General features: G+C 42.8%; 1 non-coding gene across 1 annotated transcript; it reads left to right on the top strand.

Moving 5' to 3' along the window:
- Window positions 1-10,146: 10,146 nt before the first annotated feature.
- On the top strand, window positions 10,147-10,253 carry LOC112204520 (U6 spliceosomal RNA). Its single transcript, XR_002938152.2, has one exon. It is a non-coding gene; the product is annotated as a U6 spliceosomal RNA (small nuclear RNA).
- The last annotated feature ends 8,316 nt before the right edge of the window (window positions 10,254-18,569 follow it).

The following is an 18,569-nucleotide window of genomic DNA, read 5'->3' as shown; positions in this document are numbered from 1 at the left end:
TAAGCGCGATGGCTCACGCCTGCAATCCCAGCACTTTGGGAGGCTGAGGTTGGCAGATCACTTGAGGCCAGGAGTTCAAGACCAGCCTGGCCAACATGGTGAAACTCCACCTCTACTAAAAATACAAAAAATTAGCTGGGCATGGTGGCACATGCCTGTAATCCCAGCTGCTTGGGAGGCTGAAGCAGGAGAATCTCTTGAACCCAGGAGGCGGAGGTTTTGCAGTAAACCGAGATCGCACCACTGCACTCTAGCCTGGGCGACAGAGTGCGACTCTGTTTCAAAAAAAAAAAAACAAAAAACTGAGCAATTCTCATAAGAGTTGCATCTGCTTGAGTAACTCCCTCTCCTGTAGCCATACCTGATTTGGTTGGTGGGATTCTGTGGGCAATCATAAGTGTGACAGATGGAAAGATTCCACTGCTTCCTTTGAGTTCTTGGAAGGAGGAATAGAAAGGGTTGATGCCTCGTGTGGTTGTGCAAGTTCGGCCATGCAAAGAGATGCCTGGAGAAGGTAAGTCAGGGCAGAAACCTAGCACCTGCTCTGCTCGCTGAGCTATGAGGCTAAGGACCCAGAGCACAGGGCACCTTTTTCTTATTTCCACAGAGGTACTGTTTGTTCTAGGAAGCAGACCTGTGTTCTCTGATTGTAATTCTCTGGTGGGAAGGTCAGGAAGTTTACAAATCAGAGTGGAAACCCACTGCAGAGAGACCCAAGTTTTACAAGGCAAGGTACAGAGTGGACATCACCATCCACATCAGGTTCCCTACTTTGAAACAGCCTGGGGCCAGGATTTTTCTGGATATGCATTTGAAAGTCCTGACACATTTCTAACTTGTGATCCAGACTTCACGATGGTTCTTCTGTTTTCTACCCAATCACTCTTTACATTAGTCTTATTGATTTTTTTTTTTATTTTTGAGACAGAGTTTCACTTTTGTTGCCCAGGCTGGAGTGCAGTGGTGCGAACTCTGGTCACTGCAACCTCCACCTCCTGGGTTCAAGTGATTCTCCTGCCTCAGCCTCCCAAGTAGCTGGGATTACAGGCACGCGCCACCACGCTGGCTAATTTTTTGTGTTTTTAGTAGAGACAGAGTTTCACCATGTTGGTCAGGCTAGTCTCAAACTCCTGACCTCAGGTGATCCGCCCACCTCAGGTGATCCGCCCACCTCAGCCTCCCAAAGTGCTGGGATTACAGGCATGAGCCACCACACCAGGCCAGTCGTATTGATTTTTATTTCCCAAATAAACATATCTCCTAAATGTCAATGTGTGCGCTTCATCCTAACATTTTCATATGGGAAGCTTCTAGAGCATTCCCCGGAAAGAGCCAACTAGACTTCAACTCTAGGAATTTAGGAGATGAGGCATAGAAATGCTGATTTCCCAAGACCAGCCTCATTGTCTCCTAAAAAACCTGCCTGGAAAAAAGAGCCAGGTCCCACTTGTGGTTGTGATCCTAACTCTGTACCTGCTCTTGAATAAGTCTTTAGATCTCTTTGGGCTCCACTGTCTTGATCGATAAGCTAAGAGGATTGGGACTTTCTTGTTCTGGGAAGTCATGGTTATATCTTTTGGCTGCCAGAGGTTGGAAGCGCAAAATCAAGTTGGCAGCAAGCCCTGCTTGTAGCCCCCTGGACCCTGCATCTAGGATAAGAAGGAAGGTGTGGTTGGGAGAGCTCATGGCTGAGCTACCAAGGCACAAGAGCCCTGTTCCTCTTTCCCTATGCAGTTCATGCCAAGAGGATCGAGGATATAATTAGCCTTGGCATACTAAATATGACTGTTCTTACTTCACCTGGAGCTTCTCCTTTTGTTCCTTAAGCCCATGTGGAAGTTGCCATGCCTCCCACCTTTACGTGGGTATGCAGGATGCTACAGTAAAACATCAGGTGTTTTGAAGTCCTGGTTCCACCCTTTATTAGTTAGGTGACTGATTCCCAGTTTCCTAATCTGTAGAGATAATAATGCTTATGTCATGGAGTTGCTGTAAGGAGGAAATTAGATTCTATATAAAATCCACACCAAACAGGACCTGGCTGATCCACGTTAACTTCCTTTCCCCCACTCCACTCCCCACCTCTGTTGTTCCCTCATCCAGTGTATACCCACCCATGTCAGTAGAAACTATTATAAGTTTGCACCCTAGAGGAGTGGATTGACTGGCTAATGACACAAGCTCAGGCATGAAATAGATATGCACTTGGCTGTTTGTGGCTTGAAAAATCTCACCCCTGACATTTTTTCATTGTGAGTTTCATTTGAAGAGAGGTCTTACTAGAATGACAAAAATATGTTTTTCCCTTTGAAGTGCTGGGTGCCTCCAGTTGCATTATATATAATTGTCCTATGTGTGTGCTTGGAAGAGCTTAGCATCCAATGGGTCTGCTCAAATGGCATTGAGAAGTTCCCTGAAGTTTCAACCTGAGGCTCTCTGATAAATTGATTTTTCTCCCACCATTCATTTGTGATTTGAAGCCCAACTATGCTGTCCCATCTGTCTCTTTTAGTGAAATGTACAAGCTGCAACAACCATATACTGTCTCTATCTGTATAAAACAGGAGAGTGGGTATAATATATATTGGTTAAGTCCATATTTAGAGTGGCTCAGCTGTTTATTAGCTTAGTGACCTTGAGTAAACTAGTTAACTCCAGTTTCCTCATCTAAAAAAAATGAGGTCAACCTGATAAATCTGTTGTGAAGACTAAAAGACTCAATATATATAAAGTGTCTGGTACGTAATAAGTTCTCATAAATAATAATTATTAATAATGGTGATGATCTCTTCTCCACATGATAAGTAGTCATATCTTAGAACAAAGCCAAGAATGGTGCAGTTAATTACAATAGAATAGGGTCGGTAGAGAGGAGCCAGTACCTAGAACTTGAATGAGCAATTTCAGAAATATACCCAGCTACTGGTCCTGGAAACCTTATTGTGAGACACATCATTGTAACTGGAAGGAGACCCAGTGGCCTCCTTGATGGAAGCAGATGAAAGATATGACTATTCAATATGAAGGGTGGCATTCTGCCTATTAATCTCATTTATTTATTTATGTTTCTTATTTTTTGAGGCAGAGTCTTGCTCTGTCACCCAGGCTGGAGTGCAGTGGCGCAATCTCAGCTCACTGCAGCCTCCGCCTCTCTGGTTTAAGTGATTCTCATGCCTCAGCCTCCCCAAGTAGCTGGGACCACAGGTATGTGCCACCACTCCTGGCTAATTTCTGTATTTTTAGTAGAGACAGGGTTTCACCATGTTGGCCAGGATGGTCTTGAACTCCTGAACTCAAGTGATCCACCAACCTCAGCCTTCCAAAATGCTGGGATTATAGGCATGAGCCACCGTGCCCGGCCTATTTTTCTTTTTCCTTTTTTTTTTTTTTTTAATTTTCAAAGTAGAGTCTCACTCACTCTGTCTCCCAGGCTGAAGTGCCGTGGCACAGTCTCAGTTCACTGTAACCTATACCTCCCGTGTTCAAGTGATTCTCCTGCCTCAGCCTCCTGAGTAGCTGGGATTACAGGCATGTGCCACCATGCCTAGCTAATTTTTGGTGTTTTTAGTAGAGACAGTGTTTCACCATGTTGACCAGGCTGGTCTCGAACTCCTGATCTCAAGTGATCCACCCTGCCTTGACCTCTCAAAGTGCTGGGATTACAGCTGTGAGCCACCACACCCGTCCTATTTATTTATTTTTCTTTGAAAATGTTTTAAAACTAATAGAGATAAAGTCTTACTCTGTTGCCCAGGCTGGTCTTGAACCTCTGAGCTCATGTGATCCTCCCGCCTCAGCCTCCCAAAATGCTAGGATTACAGGTGTGAGCCACTGTGCCCGGCCTATTCTGTTGCTTCATGATATAAGGGAGCCCACGTCCCTCTTCCTGCCAGGTGGGCCACCTGAGCACAGTAAGGTCAGAATGGGTGGAATGATGGAATTCCTGACCATCTTTGCATCATTGTCTTGATGATCATGACCCAGCCATCCCCTGGAACTTCTGCATCACAGACTTTAGCTCAGTCTGCTGCTGTGAGCAGTATATGAAACTTGTATCCGTGATCACTTGGCTCTGCCAGGACTTAGGGTACCTGATGGAGAGGATTTCTTGGAGGAAAAGGCCAAAGGGCTGCCCCGACTTTGACCTCATATCTAAATCCTAAGAGTATACTTGCTTCTGGTTGCCAAAGGCCTGAGTGCTCAGAAAGAGTACAGCACAGAACCTGTTGATAAGGATTCCTCTGGCTTTGGTTTACTCTGCCATGCCAAAAAACCAAAAAAAAAAAAAAAAGCAAAAGCAAGAATCAGGTTGTGTTAGGACTAGAAAGCCTTCTTAGCAGTCAGAGCATGCAATCACTGCCCACTCCTGATTAGCTTCAACTTGCTGGACCAGCTGAGGAAAGCTAGGGTATTCACAAGGTCTGAAGTCAGGGAGTTTCATAACCTCATCAGAATCTAGGATGCGTGGACGACTGCATTCTACAATGACTCAGGCAAACTGAATACTGAGGGATGCCCTTTGGCTTCTGCATTTAAAGACATTAATTTTTACCAGTGTAGAGGATAAGCGATAGATAAAGACGGGATTGGTTGGGAAAAGTTCCCTAGAGGAAGTGGTCCACATATTCTCTGTCCACTTCTAAGAGCAGCGTCCCACTTTTTTTTTTTGAGTGAGTCTCTCACTCTGTCGCCGAGACTGTAGTTCAGTGGCGTGACCTCGGCTCACTGCAGCCTCCACCTCCAGGGTTCCAGCAATTCTCCTGCCTCAGCCTCCTGGGTAGCTGGGATTACAGGCACACACCCCCATGCCCAGCTAATTTTTGTATTTTTAGTAGAGATGAGGTTTTGTCATATTGGCCAGGCAGGTCTCGAACTCCTGACCTCAGGTGATCTGCCGGCCTCAGCCTCCCAAAGTGCTGGGATTACAGGTGTGACCCACCACACCTGGCTAGCTTCCCACTTTTGAACCATTCATTCTGTGATACCTGAAGTCCTCTGTATCTTCAGCTTCTTTTTCCTGACATAATTGATGCAGGTTCTCCCCTGAAGACATTTCCCCCACAGTCCTTCCCATACTCCATCTACCACAGGACCAGAAATAAGATGAGCATTCATCTTACATCCCAATGCCTTCTACAGACCCTTGCTTCTATGCCCTCAAGTAAAAACTTTTCTTCTGTTGAATTTCCGGCTGCCACATTAAACCACAGCCCTCTTCCTTGACCTACTACCATCGTACTGGCCCCGATCCACCTCGGGTCCCACAATCACCATGAGTGACCACGATGTCCATGTACATAACCCATCCAACAGCTCCTTGACCTTGTCAACCCTATGACCTCCATGTAACTTTAGTCACCCCCATTCTTGGATGAATCTTGGATCTCATTGATTGCCTCAAATTACTCCACCTCCAGAAGCTTAACGTCTAGTATCCTATCCTCTTCAACTTTCCATTTCTCTCACTCGTTTCTGCTTCTAGACTTACTCTTTGATCTTAACAAGACCTTCCTTTGATTTTTCCATTTTCTTCCAGCCTATGTGTCTCTCCCCTATCCAACCTAAATTCTTGGCTGTTCAACTCAATTACTGTGTTGACAAAACTGTCTATTTTTTTGTCCCCTCAACCTTCATCTAGCCCAACTGGAAAAACAGCTGGACCTTCCATGAAGCAGATCCCTGGTCATTTCTCTCTCCTATTCCCCCATAGCAATGAACTCCTTCATTCTCTTTCAACTCCCTAGTTCCTCTGTATCCCATTCTACCTCCTCTTATAAGATGACCTCATTTAATACCTTACAAAGGAAATAGAAAGTATTGAAGAGTAATTACCTTAAGTCTCTGTTCCTCAACTCCAGTATGCAAAATTACCTTCATCTGTCCATATCTTTTTCTCTTTCCTCTCATCTGAAGCTAATCCTCTTACCTAAAGCTAATCTAAAACTAGAGCCACCTGTACTCTGAATTTTACCCCGTCTACCTCATCATGGGCCTGATTCCATCAGTTAACTCTCTGGTATCATTAGTGTCTCTGTCTCTACTTGCATCTGAGAAACTTCGGCCCCAAGTAAGCCCCTGCCCACTGGGCCTTCCCCAGGCCTGGGAAATACCCTCTTTGACCATTTCTTCAGGAGCACCATTGACAGAAGGAAGAAAGCCAGAAAAGGTGAATGATTTTTAGGAATGGGAATTTGGAATTGGGACTTTACTTTTTTTTTGAGACAGGGTCTTACTTTGTCACTCAGGCTGGAGTGTGGTGGCACAATCACAGCTCACTGCAGCCTCGATCTCCTGGGCTCAGGAGATCTTCCCACCTCAGTCTCCCGAATACCTGGGACTGCAGGTGTGAGACACCACACCAGGCTTTTGTGTGTGTGTGTGTGTGTGTGTGTGTGTGTGTGTGTGTGTGTGTGTGTGTGTGTAGATGGGGTTTTGCCATGCTGCCCAAGCTGGTCTCGAACTCCTGGGCTCAAGTAATCCTCCTGCCTTGGCCTCCCGAAGTGCTGGGATTACAGGTGTGAGCCACTGTGCCTGGTCTTGGGACTTTACTTTTTCTAAGTACAGGGTTTGATGGGCCATTCCAGCAGAAATGTCAGGTGGGAAGTTTATAAATGCACATGTTATCTTTAGGAGAGAGATTAATCCCGGACATACACTGTCTTCCTTACTCTGAGACATCAAAGGCATGTACTTAGGTATTAACTGGAATGGGGAAGTGTCCCTGGCTGTTTCTTTTCCTGGAGTTTTTCCCAAAGGGCCTTTAAGTTTTCAGCATATAAACACATTTATTTTAAAGGCATTTCCATGACATTTAAGGCACAGATGTTACAACTGAATTTTATCCCAACCTCCACATGTGGAATCCAGAAAAAAATTCTCTGGTCTTATGATTGAACAGGAAATGAAAGACAGTGTCACTCTAGGTCCTCATTAGGAATTCCTATATTTTTACACCATTGGAGAAACATTTAGGGAAAGTGTGCAGCCATGTTTTTAAAAAGGTTCCCAAAACTCTTGTTAAAGAATAACTTTGCTGTTTCTCTGGGAGTCACAGCAAACTATTCTAAAGATGCTTCCACCTCCCCTTTTGAGCACCACCTTCTAACATAGTGCATGCTACAATGAGAGTAGGGAGCAGGAGAGGCTAAGAAATGCTGATTTCTTGGCTAGCATGCCTTTGGCCTTTGGTTGAAACTACTCCTTGGAAGGTTATTATATTCCAAATTCCCTCTGATGGATAATTGATTTGTCAATCTCAATTTCTTCATCGTATATTTTAAAAATTATCTTATGTTGTTTTGAACTACCAAAATCAGCACACTCTTTTTCATGATAACACACTTTGGTTATAAATATCATTGCAAGGCGCACTTGAACATTCATCAGAAACTTGAAGATTTTGTTAAACTATGAGGATGGCATTCATCAGGATGGCATTCATCAGATTTCATTAAACTATCAGGATGGTATTCACTGAATAACTGCAATGCAGCTCTGCCAAATGGTCATCTGTCTTCTCTTTGAATCATGGGTCATTATACAGGTAGATGAAAACCTGCAAATAAAAAGATAGACGAGAATTATAAGACTAGAAAAGTCTTTTAAAGATTGCCTACTCTTTTTCAGACACTAAACTATAAAAGCCATTTCAAAGGATAATATTTTATAATCTATTCCTGTCTCTTTCCCTTTCTTCTTTCCTCTCTTCTTCCTTTTCCTTCTCTTTACACAAAACATTTCCTGAGCACTCATAACATGCCAGGTGCTATGTTAAGTATGAATGATATAGTAATGAACTATAATCAGTTTCTGCCTTTATTTATTTATTTTTGTTTTGGTTTGGTTTGGTTTTGAGACAGAGTCTCAGTCTGTCGCCCAGGCTGGAATGCAGTGGTGTGATCTCAGCTCACTGCAACCTCCACCTCCCGGGTTCAAGCAATTCTCCTGCCTCAGCCTCCTGAGTAGCTGGAACTACAGGCGCCCGCCACCGCGCCCGACTAATTTCTTTATTTTTATTTTTAGTAGAGATGGGGTTTCACCATCTCTTGATGGTGAAAAGAGATCACGAGTTGGCCAGGCTGGTCTTGAACTCCTGACCTCAGGTGATCCACCCGCCTCGGCCTCCCAAAGTGCTGGGATTACAGTAGTGAGCCATCGCGCGCAGCTGAGTTTCTGCCTTTAATATTCTGTTTAGAGGAGAGAGAGAACGTTACTACATCAAGAAACCCAGGTGGGATATCTACGTTTCTTAACTCCACTGGATGGTCAGGCAATATGTTTATGGAGATGAGGCTTGAACTCATTCTTTAAAGGACAAGTAGAGTTAGGGGAAGCAGGCAAGGGGAAAAGGACATTCCAAGCAGAAGAGATATTGTAAGTAACATCATGGAAAACTGAGAGCACATGGTGAAATTGTATAGGTGGCATGACTTGAGCAAATTGTGTGAATGCGGATACAGGAGAGTCCTCGTCCTCCCTATTAATGATGACATTTACGTACAATAAAATTAGCTCTTATTTTTAACCCTCTTCTTTGGTAGAATTCTTAAAAAGCTGAGAAGAATAAAATCTTATTCTATGTCATTTAATCAGAACCAAATACGAGGAGAGGAAACTCAAGGGAAAATTTTCATCCATTCAATTCTTTCTTAGTAGTTATTATTCGCTGAGGGCAATGGTTGTTAATAGGAATAGTCAAGGAATAATTTCTCGATTATTCTCAGCTGATTTTCCTGGCAGTATTTCATTCAAATCAGAAGAGTGTTAATTCCATTTTTCATAAGATCGGGGAGCATGACCATCTGTGTCAAGAAGAAACGAAACCTCAAAGAGTTCCAAGTTAGTTTGGATCAGTCTCAGGAAATCCTGACTTTTATTTGATGTGGCCCATAAGTCCAATTATTGTACTCACAAAAAAGGCTCTTCAAAGACTGGCTATTAGCCTCATTTTACATTCAGGGACAGGAAATGATAAATCTTAAAACAAGGACACAGGACTTTTAGAACTGATGTCAATGAGAGTCTCTCTCTCTCTTATCTTTCTATCCTTCTTTTTGATCTGCTTCCTTCCTCTTTGCCTATTCTTTTTTTTTTTTTTTTTGGCTCCCTGTTTTTTTTCTTAATTTATATCTTATGCCTACCAGTGTTTCCCTAGGTAGTTTAATATTTCTAATGGTGATACTTGTATTTATAACATTTTCCCTAAAAAATATTTCAAATAACTCTTCAGATCATTCACGTCCCAAGGATTGTCAAATAGGTTCCTTTTATGACTTCTTACACACTCCTATGTTTGACAGAGCCACACCTGAAATGGTATGATTATTGTCTTTGCGTCACTCAGATGCAAGTCTTGTGGAGGATTCAGTCTCTCCCTAGCCCTGCCCTGTGAGATAGTTTTAACAGAAATGTGTATGAAGACATGCATGGCAGAATTACCAGATCAGCTGGTGACTCAAAGCTAAGATCATAAATTACAGACTCTATATCCAAAATGATCTCAATTGGCTGGAATGCTGGTATGAAATCAATAAGACAAAATTTAAATCAGATGTAAAGCCCAGGTGTGGTGGCTCACGCCTGTAATCCCAGCACTTTGGGAGGCCAAGGCTGTCAAATCATTTGAGGTCAGGAGTTCAAGACCAGACTGGCCAACATGGCGAAACCCCATCTCTACTAAAAATACAAAAATTAGCTGGATGTCGTGGCACATGCCTGTAATCCCAGCTACTCAGCAGGCTGAGGGAGGAGAATTGCTTGAACCCAGGATGCTGAAGTTACAGTGAGCCGAGATTGCGTCACTGCACTCCTGCTTGGACGACACAGCGAGACTCTCTCAAAAAAAAAGGAGACCTGCTAGATCTCAGAATTATAGCAATAGTTTCAGTTGACCTCATCTCCTTCCTACATGTGTTCCCCTCTCTGCCCATGTCTTTCTGACCTTGTGAGTTCTGAAATGAGTCCAAACTTCTCCCATCACAGTCCCTCTCTCTAAGTATACAGATTTATCTTTCTATCATGACTGAGGTATGGACAGAGTTGGCTTTATGAGTGTATGATCTGTGTTGCTGCACAGAGTCCTGCACTTAAAAGCACCCCATACTCAGTTTAATGTCTCCTTCTGGAAATTCTTCTTTTCTTTTCTTTGTGCTCACTTTGGCAGCATATACACTAAAATTGGGACAATACAGAGAAGATTAGCATTGTCCCTGAGCAAGCATGACACACAAATTCATGAAGCATTTCATATTTTTATTTATAATAAATAAAATTTTTTAAAAAGTTAAAAGTAATTTTAATTGGCAAATAAAAATTATATATATTTATCATGTACAAAATGATGCTTTCATATATGTATACATTATGGAATGGTTAAATCAAGCTAATTAACATATTCATTACTTCACATGCTAATAATTTTTTTGTGGTGAGGACACTACAAATCTACTCTCTTGGCTATTTTTCAAGTATGCAATACACTATTGTTTACGATAGTCATCATGTTGTGCAATAGATCTCTTGAAACTTCTTGAAATTCTTAACAATTTAAAAATTTTTTTTAGAGACAAAGGGTCTTACTGTGTTGCCCAGGCTGGTCTTGAATTCCTGGACTCAAGCGATCCTCCTGCCTCAGCCTCTTGTGTAGCTGGGATTACAGATGCAAGCCCCCATGCCTGGCTTTAACAACTCTTGAATAAAGAGTCTGGCATTTTCATTTTGCACTGAGCCCCACAAATTATATAGCCAGTCCTCAGTATAGGAAACATCCTTTTCTTCTCTGAGCAGTTGAAGTTTTCCAAAAGGAAGTTTTTCTATGAAAATGAGCTAGCAAACAAACAAGTTGGCTACACCAAAAGTTAGCAAAAATAAAATTTCAGATTACAGGTGAATCCCAAAGTGAACTAGCACCAAGCCAAAAATGCAATTAGTCAGCACGGTAGAGACAGTCCATAGCGTTTGGCTCCTTTCCACTTCATTTGTAGCTGCCTAAAATGTTAAATTAAGATATGCACATGATCTGAGATGGATTTTGTTTGGCAGCAAAACCAAACTGTAGTATCTGTAGGATTCTGGCTATGCTAGGAATAGACCCTAGGTCACTGGCCCTAGCTCCATCATAACTTGCTAGTCCCATTTCTGACCCTCTCCGTCTGTTCTTTCTACCCATTTCAGATCTCCGGGTCTCTGGCTTCTTCACTTTGGCTCCATTTACTTCATATCTGTTTTCTAGCCAATTGAAAAGGTCAGTTTGTTATGCAAACTGGAGAACCCTGGCTTCCTTACTTATTATTAGCAAAATGTAAGCTTGCCAGATTTAACTAATTAAAATGTAGGATCCACAATTACTTTTGAATTTTAGACAAACAATGGATGCATTTTTAGTATATGTTCCATATATTGCATGGCATGTAGTTATAGTAAAAAATTATTTATCTAGCTTAAATTCAAATTTAATTGAATGTTCAGTGGGGTGCAATGGCTCACGCCTGTAATCCAGAACTTTGGGGGGCCGAGGCAGGAGGATCACCTGAGGTCAGGAGTTTGAGGCCAGCCTGGCTAACATGGTGAAACCCCATATCTACTAAAAATACAAAAAATTAGCCAGATGTGGTGGAAGGCGCCTGTAATCCCAGCTACTTGGGAGGCTGAGGCAGGAGAAATGTTTGAACCTGGGAGGCGGAGGTTGCAGTGAGCTGAGATCATGCCATTGCACTCCAGCTTGGGCAACAAGAGCAAAATTCCATCTCAAAAAAAAAAAAATTTAATTGAATGTTCTGCATTTTACCTTGGGACCCTGTCATCATGGGCACCCATGGATCATGGGCTGCCCTGAACATACAGGAGATGCCTACTATCTAACCTCCTTGGAGGCCATTGGCATGTCTTCAGTTTTCTTGGGACCAAAACTCTCTCGGTCTCATCTGATGTCAAATTCTCTGCTCCTGCAGCTTCTGCCCCCTCTCAAGTTCCCACTTCAACAAGAGAGCAGAAATTACTAATGAATCCTGGGTTTATTGAGCAATCAGGCCTCTTTCTCAATTTACCTGAACAATTCTTCCCATTTACTCAAGTTCTCTTTCATAATTCTATTCCCAAGTACCCCCAGAAAAGTAACTGTTACCAGATTTTGCAATACAGATGTTGACCGGTTTTCTCATCCGTATATCTACGGTAGCTACTGTATTGCATGGTATACAGTGGAATTCAATAAATTTCTGTTGGGTGATTGAATTAGTTAATTAAAGCATATATTCCCTATAGGTTTTTTTGTTGGAACAGATAGAACAGAGTGTTCTATTTTATTCCAGAGGGAAGGACCAGGGCCAATAGCGTGAACACTTAGGGAAATCATTTTAACTTCAACATCTGGAAACTTTTCTTAGCTCCAGAGGTCAAAGTGGTGGTGTTGAGAAGTCAAGACCTTCCTACCCTGGCAATGTTCAGAAGGAGGTCTAATTTCCACCACTATGGCACTGCTGTCACAAACAGAATTTTTGGACTAGGGGCAATGAGAAGTAATTGTTAAACTACTTCCGAACCTAAGAATCAAGAACGTTAATGCACCCTCTCCACAAACACACTTTTATTTTTTCAACTTAAAAGTTGCACTTGATACTGAATTCTGCTCTTCTGAGAACAAGGACATATAACAGATGCACGCACACATTAATGATGTGCCAACTCCCTTTTGTTTGAAGCCTTATAGAGCATAAAGACAAAGAGGTCATTTCTAGTAATGGAGAGTAAAAAGCCCTTAATTTTTCAGTTTATCTTTGATTTATGTTTCTGTGTTTGTGTGTGGCCAGGCTCTCCTTGGCCTTTTCAAAAGGAACTGGCATAACCACTGAAAATGTGTGGTAACTGACTGCATGTCCCTGGGGGGAAATCTTATGTTACTCAAAACACAGTTGCTAATGAACAACCTGTGTTAGTCCTTCAACATAAGAGAAAAAAAGCTATTTGTAGGTATGAAGGTAAGCACAACCATTCCCCCAATAACCCTGGAATTCTTATATATCTCACCATTCTTTTTTTTTTTTTTTTGAGGCAGAGTCTCACTCTGTCACCCAGGCTGGAGTACAGTGGCGCAATCTCAGCTCACTGCAACCTCTGCCTCCCAGGTTCAAGCGATTCTCCTGCCTCAGCCTCCGGAGTAGCTGGGATTACAGGGATCTGTCACCATGCCCAGCTAATTTTTGTATTTTTAGTAAAGACGGGGTTTCACCATGTTGGCCAGGCTGGTCTGGAACTCCTGACCTCAAGAGATCCGCCCACTTTGGCCTCCCAAAGTGCTGGGATTACAGGCGTGAGCCACCACCCCCAGCCTCACCATTCTTTTAATGTTGTAATATGTGAGAGAAAGGGAGAGATATTCGAGGTGAAGTAATTGTGCATATTTGAGAAGCATATGCCGTGTATAAGGTGGGGATAGGGAGATAGAAAGGTATCGTGGGGAGGGGACAAGATGTGTGATGTCCACAGGGCTATGGTGGGGAGTTTATGATAGCTCAACATGTTGCGTGCCTGTGAAGACCGAGTGGAGGCAGCTGTCACAGACTGTGTGTGTGTGCACACATGCAGGAGTGTATCCATGCATGTGCAGTAAGAATAAAGATGGTTGATGGAAACCAAGTGTGTGTTGTGGGTAGGATGGTGGGCAGAGTGTATATATGTGTAATTGGTCAGGGTTTATATGAGGGTGAAGGTAGGAAGTGTGGTAACTGACTACATGTCCATGGGGGAAATCTTATGTTACTCTAAACTGTGTTTTGAGTAAGACAAGTTTGAGTTTTATAGAAGAGGAATAAGTCTGTGTGAAAGAACTGAGCACAAGTGCGTTTGTGTTTTTGTGTATGAAAGAAACTGTTGGTGGCAGCTAAATGTGAGGTATGGATAAAGTGGTGGGGACAAAGTCTGTAAATGTATATAACAGGGTATTGTGGGAGTAAGGATTGGCTGTAGTGTGTGTACAAGTGTGTACAGAAGTGAACAGAGTGTGTGAGACAGAGAGAGAGAGACAGAGAGCAAGAGGGAGGGAGGGAGGGAGGGAGGTAGCTTTGGGAAATTTGTGCTTATTTATGGATGGGGTATGTTTTTTGAAGAGTCATTTGTGTATGGACAGGTTATATGTTTATGTTTGAACAAACTGTGACAGAGAAAGTGTGTATGTGAATGCACACGTGTGCATGAGAGTGTTAGGTCAGAGTATTCAAGTAGCGGATAGAGCCATAGTGTGTTGTCCAGTGGTAGACCAATGCATACGTGTTTGTGGCAAGTGTGCTTGTTTGGCAAATGTGTGTGTGGTGTAGGCCCCATGGTGACGGTGAGTGAGACCCAGAAAAAGGAAAGCCAAGTCACCATTTGCAGTTTTTCTGTCTGACCTGCTTATCCTGTTTCCATTGTCTCCAGAGACCAGGAAGAGGTATACTAAGCACAGGTTCAGAGCAAGCTGATTGTGAATAAAAGAAGACCTTTAGTCTCCTCCCTATGGATTAGTCATGCCTAAAAGACAAAAAGGCAGTGAGGTGCCAACACAGTGCTTCCTCAGCTATGCCCTGGGCATGGCCTTCCATGTGCTCTCTGAGAGCCCAGGGGAAAAGGGTACACCCAGGATGTATCCACCCTCAGGGCTTTGTGCCGTCATCCTCTCAGCATCACCAAGTCCCAGCCACGTGACACACAGGCCTCTTTGCTTATATGCGGTATTAATATTTCATTCACTTCTGTCTCAGAAATTTGTAGACCTATAGAATGTTAGATCTGGAAAGACCCTCAGAGGTGCTCTAGCTAGTGGTTCTTATTTGGGATAATGGGGGAAAGGACAGTGGCTACAACAGAATCTGAGAGTTTGATTGAAAGTGGGGATGACCGGGGTGGTTCAAATTCTAGGGAGCTTTAAACAATGTAATAGGGGAAATCATAAATATGCCACCTGAGTTTCAGTGAAAACTGAAAGATGAGCAATCGTGACCTTTACTAGGCACTGTGAAATACACATTTATAAGAGAATAATTTTATAATAGATAATGGACTAAAAATATCAACTGGTATAGAAAAACATTTTAATGCATCAATGTGTGTCTTGAGAAGAGACTCTGGTCTTCTCAACTTATAAAGCTGTGTGCTTAAGAAATAGGAAACTCTGCCAGGCGCGGTGGCTCACGCCTATAATTCCAGCACTTTGGGAAGCCAAGGTGGGTGGATCACTTGAGGTCAGGAGTTTAAGACCAGCCTGACCAACATGGTGAAACCCCGTCTCTACTAAAAATACAAAATATTAGCTGGGTGTGGTGACTGGCACCTGTAATCCCAGCTACTCAGAAGTTTGAGGCAGGAGAATCGCTTGAACCCAGGAGGCGGAGGTTATAGTGAGCCGAAATCGTGCCATTGTACTCCAACCTGGGTGACGAGAGAAACTCCCGTCTCAAAAAAAAAAGAGAGAAAGAAATAGGAAATCTTCCACCCTTTTTGCCTCCTCAATTTGCCTTCATTCCTTACATTGGCCTTCAGATTTAACTAGAGAACTTAGAGAAAATAACTTACTGAGGCTTTTAACAAATCTATCCTTTCCTTTTCCCTTTTCTTTGATCCCAAGGTTTTTCCTCTTACTGCTTAAAAAGTAGAGCAATAAAAAAGAACCCCTAATTTATGTTTTATTGATTTAATTTTTTTAATTTTTAATTTTTGTGGGTACATAGTAGGTGTATATATTTCTAAGGTACATGAGATGTTTTGATACAGGCATGCAATGTGAAATAAGCATATAATGAAGAATGGGGTTTCCATCCCCTAAGCATTTATCCATTGAGTTACAAACAATCCAATTATACAGACAATCCAAATATACTCTGTTATTTTAAAATACACAGTTAAGTTATTATTGACTATAGTCACCTTGTTGTGCTATCAAATAGTAGGTCTTATTTATTCTTTCCTAAATTTTTTGGTGCCCATTAACCATCCCCACCTCCCCTGCACTACCTTTCCCAGCCTCTGGTAACCATCCTTTTACTTTTTATGTCCCTGAGTTCAATTATTTTGATTTTTAGATCCCACAAATGAGTGAGAACATGTGATGTTTGTCTTTCTAAGGACTCGTAATTCAGAATCAAAGAGATCTCTCTTTAAATCTTGGCTCCATCTCTTACTGTATGACCCTGGAAAAATTGCTTAACCTCTCAGAGTCTCAGCTTTCCCATCTATAAAACAGTACAGGGCCGGGCGCGGTGGCTCACGCCTGTAATTCCAGCACTTTGGGAGGCTGAGGTGGGCGGATCACGAGGTCATGAGATCGAGACCATCTTGGCCAACATGGTGAAACCCCGTCTCTACTAAAAATACAAAAATTAGCTGGGCGTGCTGGGGCGTGCCTGTAGCCCCAGCTATTCGGGAGGCTGAGGCAGGAGAATCGCTTGAACCTAGGAGGCGGAGGTTGCAGTGAGCTGAGATCGCGCCACTGCACTCCAGCCTGGGCGACAGAGCGAGACTCCATCTCAACAAAAACACACACACACACACACAAAAAACAACAACAGTACAATACTGACTACTATATATAAAAATTAAATAGTATATATATACTAAATGTATGACCCAGAGCAGGCCATAGGCAAATATGTGCCCCATTTCCTTCTTCAACAGATGCTTTTACCTCTACCTGTTAACGCTGACAAGTACCATTTGTCCAGTAGAGTCAATGAAGGCAGAAAACACCCGAACTTCATCTGCCAGGGGAACCCAGAAGGACCACGAATAGGATGAGATGAGTGAGGCACAGAATTTAAGGAGCTATCAAAGAAATTAGTAATCAAGAGAAATATTTAATGTAATATTTTTAAAAATAAAAATTAATGCTTTGGGTGATGAACATGTTCTAAAATTAGATAGTGGAAATAGTTGCACAACTATATGACTATACTAAAAACCACTGAATTGTACACTTTAAAAAGATGAATTTATGATACGTGAATTATATCTCAATAAAGCTGTCATTTAAAAGCTAATATAAAAAATCATGATAAACTAAATGTCAAAATTTTAATGAAAGTAAGGATCAAACCAGAATCTACCCAAACCCAAGGACACCAGATTCCAGATCTCAGGACCACAAACACTGCTTGAGAAAAGTGTGAGAAGGGAAAAGAAGGGACCACATACAGTGAGAGAAAAAGAATATACATTCTGTTTCCTTCTTGTAGTTTGTTTGTTTGTTAGTTTTTTCTGACACGGAGTCTCGCTCTGTTGCCCAGGCTGGAGGGCAGTGGCATGATCTCAGCTCACTGCAACCTCCGCCTCCAGGGTTCAAGTCATTCTCCTGCCTCAGCCTCCCGAATAGCTGGGATTACAGGCGCCCGCCACCACGCCGAGGTTAGTAGAGATGAGGTTTCAGCACGTTGACCAGGCTGGTCTCCAACTCCCGACCTCAAGTGATCCGCCCACCTCGGCCTCCCAAAGTGCTGGGATTACAGACATGAGCCGCCACGCCCGACCCACAAAGACATTTTAAAGCAGGAATATCTGAAGTGGCTTTTAAAGCTTCTTTTATGTGTCCTGTGCTGTGTAATCTCTTCCAAATAACTCCCTGCTCTTTAAATGAAGACTATGTGTATGGGCGGCCATTTGTGTAGAAGCCAGCGGAGGGGCTGAGTTTCATGTGCAGATTGGCCTGCTCAGCATGGAAAATGGAATGGAGGAAGCAGAACCTCAGAACGCAGAAGAGGCTCTGAGATGTAAGCCCCCCGGACCGTCCGGAAGCCTAACAGTGGGCTCTGGACTCCTGCCAGCCATGGAATTAGGAGGGTTGAGGCCATTTTATCTCTAGCTCTCAAGGATCAAAGAGGCCGTATCTGAGATCCAGGTTAAGAGTAGATATAAATCCTGATTGGAAGGTTTTCGTGATCCCCATGGAGGAGAGGCAGAGAATCCTGCCAGTACCTTCCATTTCTATCTAAAGGGGCAGTTGGAGGACGGAAGAATAAGTTGGATTGATACCAACTATTGCTTCAACAGACTCGTCCAAATGCTTGGGAGTCCAAGTCTCCGAGGTCCATATCTAACTTTGTTATTTCACATATTTCAAATATGTCACACTCAGGAAATTAAAACCTGTATCAAGTTGAATATCTGAGCTAGATAGATATGTTTCTTACTTTGATAACAGATGTTCCAATGTAAGAGTAGATGTTTGCCATTTTACCTTGTATATGTGAGTCTCTTCTTTCCACCTGATCCCACATTAAATATTTCCCACTGGGGCTGGGCTCAGTGGCTCATGCCTGTAATCCCAGCACTTTGGGAGGCCAAGGCAGGCGGATCACGAGGTCAAGAGATTGAGATCATCCTGGCCAAGATGGTGAAACCCCGTCCCTACTAAAAATACAAAAATTAGCTGGGCGTGGTGGTGTGCACTTGTAGTGCCAGCTACTCGGGAGGCTGAGGCTGGAGAATCGCTTGAACCCGGGAGGTGGAGGTTGCAGTGAGCCAAGATCACACCACTGTACTCCAGCCTGGGCGACAGAGCGAGACTCCATCTCAAAAAAAAAAAAAAAAAAAGATGTCCCATTGGGAAG

The sequence above is a fragment of the Pan troglodytes genome, chromosome 11 (genome assembly GCF_028858775.2).
Source record: "Pan troglodytes isolate AG18354 chromosome 11, NHGRI_mPanTro3-v2.0_pri, whole genome shotgun sequence".
NCBI classification, from domain to species: domain Eukaryota; kingdom Metazoa; phylum Chordata; class Mammalia; order Primates; family Hominidae; genus Pan; species Pan troglodytes.
The sequence above is the reverse complement of the archived record's forward strand: the minus strand, read 5'-3'. Positions and strand labels throughout refer to the sequence as shown.